Raw genomic sequence first — 5,595 nt, 5'->3', positions numbered from 1 at the left:
GATTATAAGTAAAGGACAGACCGAGGATGTTCAGTGTAGAAGAGGGGGACAGTTGAGTGTCATTGAAGAAGAGGGGATAGTTGTCTGGAAGGTTGTGTCGAATTGATAGATGGAGGAATTGAGTTTTTGAGGCATTGAACAATACCAAGTTTGCTCTGCCCCAATCAGAAATTTTAGAAAGATCAGAAGTCAGGTGTTCTGTGGCTTCCCTGCGTGATATGTTTACCTCCTGAAGGGTTGGACGTCTATGAAAAGACGTGGAAAAGTGCAGGGTGGTATCATCAGCGTAGGAGTGGATAGGACAAGAAGTTTGGTTTAGAAGATCATTAATGAATAATAAGAAGAAAGTGGGTGACAGGACAGAACCCTGAGGAACACCACTGTTAATAGATTTAGGAGAAGAACAGTGACCGTCTACCACAGCAGCAATAGAACGGTCAGAAAGGAAACTTGAGATGAAGTTACAGAGAGAAGGATAGAAACCGTAAGAGGGTAGTTTGGAAATCAAAGCTTTGTGCCAGACTTTATTAAAAGCTTTTGATATGTCCAAGGCAACAGCAAAAGTTTCACGAAAATCTCTAAAAGAGGATGACCAAGACTCAGTAAGGAAAGCCAGAAGATCACCAGTAGAGCGGCCTTGACGGAACCCATACTGGCGATCAGATAGAAGGTTGTGAAGTGATAGATGTTTAAGAATCTTCCTGTTGAGGATTGATTCAAAAACTTTAGATAGGCAGGAAATTAAAGCAATAGGAAGGTAGTTTGAGGGATTAGAACGGTCACCCTTTTTAGGAACAGGTTGAATGTAGGCAAACTTCCAGCAAGAAGGAAAGGTAGATGTTGACAGACAGAGCTGAAAGAGTTTGACTAGGCAAGGTGCAAGCACGGAGGCACAGTTTCGGAGAACAATAGGAGGGACCCCATCAGGCCCATAAGCCTTCCGAGGGTTTAGACCAGCGAGGGCATGGAAAACATCATTGCGAAGAATTTTAATAGGTGGCATGAAGTAGTCAGAGGGTGGAGGAGAGGGAGGAACAAGCCCGGAATCGTCCAAGGTAGAGTTTTTAGCAAAGGTTTGAGCAAAGAGTTCAGCTTTAGAAATAGATGTGATAGCAGTGGTGCCATCTGGTTGAAATAGAGGTGGGAAAGAAGAAGAAGCAAAGTTATTGGAGATATTATTGGCTAGATGCCAGAAATCACGAGGGGAGTTAGATCTTAAAAGGTTTTGACAGTTTCTGTTAATGAAGGAGTTTTTGGCTAGTTGGAGAACAGACTTGGCATGGTTCCGGGCAGAAATATAAAGTGCATGAGATTCTGGTGATGGAAGGCTTAAGTACCTTTTGTGGGCCACCTCTCTATCATGTATAGCACGAGAACAAGCTGTGTTAAACCAAGGTTTAGAAGGTTTAGGACGAGAAAAAGAGTGAGGAATGTACGCCTCCATGCCAGACACTATCACCTCTGTTATGCGCTCAGCACACAAAGACGGGTCTCTGACACGGAAGCAGTAGTCATTCCAAGGAAAATCAGCAAAATACCTCCTCAGGTCCTCCCAACTAGCAGAGGCAAAACGCCAGAGGCACCTTCGCTTAGGGGGATCCTGAGGAGGGATTGGAGTGATAGGACAAGATAAAGATATGAGATTGTGATCGGAGGAGCCCAACGGAGAAGAAAGGGTGATAGCATAAGCAGAAGGATTAGAGGTCAGGAAAAGGTCAAGAATGTTGGGCGTATCTCCAAGACGGTCAGGAATACGAGTAGGGTGTTGCACCAATTGCTCTAGGTCATGGAGGATAGCAAAATTGTAGGCTAGTTCACCAGGATGGTCTGTGAAGGGAGAGGAAAGCCAAAGCTGGTGGTGAACATTGAAGTCTCCAAGAATGGAGATCTCTGCAAAAGGGAAGAGGGTCAGAATGTGCTCCACTTTGGAAGTTAAGTAGTCAAAGAATTTCTTATAGTCAGAGGAGTTAGGTGAGAGGTATACAGCACAGATAAATTTAGTATGAGAGTGACTCTGTAGTCGTAGCCAGATGGTGGAAAACTCGGAAGATTCAAGAGCGTGGGCACGAGAGCAGGTTAAGTCACTGCGCACATAAACGCAGCATCCAGCTTTGGATCGAAAATGAGGATAGAGAAAGTAGGAGGGAACAGAAAAGGGGCTACTGTCAGTTGCCTCAGACACCTGAGTTTCAGTGAGGAAAAGAAGATGAGGTTTAGAAGAGGAGAGGTGGTGTTCTACAGATTGAAAATTAGATCTTAGACCGCGAATGTTGCAGAAGTTAATGAAGAAAAAGTTGAGGGGGTGTCAAGACACTTAGGGTCGTCGACAGAAAGGCAGTCCGACCTGGGGACATTTATGGTCCCCTCCCCAGATGGGGACTCCGAGGCTGGTGTAGGAGTCGCCATGATGATTTAAAAATTTTTGAGTGAAGGGTGTGTGTGTTATTAGGTGCTTGTAGGTTTGTGTGGAGGAAGAGAGTTGTCTTTAGAGGGCAGGCTGTGACTGCCCCCTTGTGTTGTGAGACACAAAGGGAAACGTTCAGTGAGGTCACAGCTGGGTTTAATGATAAGTTCACAGCACCCCCTGAACAGTGCATTAGACCTCACTGGGAGTAATTATCGTTTTGGCAGGTGTCTACTGCCTCCTCCTTTATATATATATATATATATATATATATATATATATATATATATATATATATATATATATATATATATATATATATATATATATATATATATATATATATATATATATATATATATATATATATATATATATATATATATATATATATATATATATATATATATATATATATATATATATATATATATATATATATATATATATATATATATATATATATATATATATATATATATATATATATATATATATATATATATATATATATATATATATATATATATATATATATATATATATATATATATATATATATATATATATATATATATATATATATATATATATATATATATATATATATATATATATATATATATATATATATATATATATATATATATATATATATATATATATATATATATATATATATATATATATATATATATATATATATATATATATATATATATATATATATATATATATATATATATATATATATATATATATATATATATATATATATATATATATATATATATATATATATATATATATATATATATATATATATATATATATATATATATATATATATATATATATATATATATATATATATATATATATATATATATATATATATATATATATATATATATATATATATATATATATATATATATATATATATATATATATATATATATATATATATATATATATATATATATATATATATAGAGAGAGAGAGAGAGAGAGAGAGAGAGAGAGAGAGAGAGAGAGAGAGAGAGAGAGAGAGAGAGAGAATATTATTCCTGCTTACTGGTGGCACTACAAAACGTTCAATGAAATGATTTATCACTATATTACTCTTCGCAAACTCCTCTAATTTCTTGTTCCACCCACCATCTCTCTCTCTCTCTCTCTCTCTCTCTCTCTCTCTCTCTCTCTCTCTCTCTCTCTCTCTCTCTCTCTCTCTATCTATCTATCTATCTATCTATTTATCTATCTCTGTTTTTACTTCCTTCTTGAGTGGGTCTGATTGCCTGTATGAGAGAGAGAGAGAGAGAGAGAGAGAGAGAGAGAGAGAGAGAGAGAGAGAGAGAGAGAGAGAGAGAGAGAGAGAGCGTATGGGGGTTAGACCTCTCCTACTACCTTACCAGCCAGTCACAGAAAGGTGTGGATGGGACCTATTTTTTTGGGGGGTATCGCCAGCTTAGGTGACAACAGGTATACAGAAACCGTTTGTTATTGTTTTTCACATTCGTAGGTACCGTAACACGAAAATGCATGTAAAGCACCCTATATGGGGAAAAGAAACGACATTTCTATTTTCATTGTTTATGAGCGTGTTAGGGATCAAAATGGTAAAAAACATGGAAATCTCCTGTTATGGGAAAACAAAACAATACCAAAAAAACGTGTCTTTTGAGTGTTTTTGAGCGTGTTACCAACAAAAACGCGAAAATGCATGCAAAGCACCCTGTATGAGGAAACGAAGCGATATCAGCAGAAACGTATCTTTTGATTGTTTTTGTGCGTGTTAGTCACCAAAACGCTAAGTAGCATGGAAAGCACCCTATATGGGAATGCAAAACATTACCAAAATACGTGCATTTTGAGTGTTTTGAGCTTAAGACGTATAAAAAACTCTAAAATGCATAAAAGGTGCCGTATATTGGGATACGAAAGGACATTACAAGAAACGTGTATTATGAGTGTTTTGAGCCTCGTAGGTACCGAGACGCTTAAATGCATAAAGGGCACTTTATATGGAGAAACAGAACAACATTACCAAAAACGTATATTGTATGTTTTTTTCCACATTGATACCAGAACGGCAAGATGCTTGTAAAGAACACAATACGGGGATAGGAAACGACATTTCCAGAAACGTGTGTTTTGAGTGTTTATGAGCGTGGTCAGCACCAAAACGATAAAAACCATAGATACCACCCTACATGGCGATACAAGATATTTCCACAAACGTGTCATTTGAGGTTTTCTTTCCGCTTCTTAAGTAACAAAACGCTCCAACGCGTGCAAATCAACCTTTCACAAAAAAAAAAAAAAGTAACATTACCAAAAATGTTTGTCTGGCCAGCTGTTTGTGATTACTGGCCTGGTATATACATAAACAGATACAACATGGGCAACAAAAAGGCTGTACAAAAAGAAACAATGATAAATATAAATAAATAAATAAATAGATAAATAAGTCAATATTGAAAAAAACACTGATGCCAAGCCCAAAAGAGCAGTCAAAAGGACCATCCAAAAATTCATGAGAAAAAGTGACTTGCAATCTCCCTTTTCAAAGACTCCAGATCATCAAAGCCACCACAAGAAGCCCTCCTTCAGACACCCTCCTGCTGCACCCACCTGATGCCAGAACCTACGGACAGTCTGAGCCAGCATGACATGAAGCAGGTCGAAGGGGGCATAGGCACGCATGATGGGGATCCACACAAACCACTCCAAGTCTGTCTGGTCCTGCCGCACCCCTCCCCCCTCCGAAACCTGGGTGACGAGGAGGTACTGTCCCCATCCTGGTAATGAGGAATGAGTGTTAGGAAGAGAGGGAAGAGGGGTGTGCTGGGGTGAGGGAAGAGAGTGGGTGGTGCTGGGTGAATAAAGGGAACGATGCTGGTGAGATAGGGTGTGAGGGAAGTTGTCTTAAAGGGAATGGTGTGAGGAAGGGAGGGAGAGATTGAGGGTGAGAGACAGAGAGAGAGAGAGAGAGAGAGAGAGAGAGAGAGAGAGAGAGAGAGAGAGAGAGAGAGAGAGAGAGAGAGAGAGAGAGAGAGAGAGAGAGAGAGAGAGAGAGAGAGAGAGAGGAATAACAGAAGGAATTATCAGAAACGAGATATCGAAAACACATGAAGTATAACAAGAATTTACATTAATATATATAAAGCACCATCCCCCCCACACAC

Source organism: Scylla paramamosain, unplaced genomic scaffold, assembly GCF_035594125.1.
Source record: "Scylla paramamosain isolate STU-SP2022 unplaced genomic scaffold, ASM3559412v1 Contig35, whole genome shotgun sequence".
Taxonomy (NCBI): domain Eukaryota; kingdom Metazoa; phylum Arthropoda; class Malacostraca; order Decapoda; family Portunidae; genus Scylla; species Scylla paramamosain.
This window is presented reverse-complemented; position numbering follows the sequence as displayed.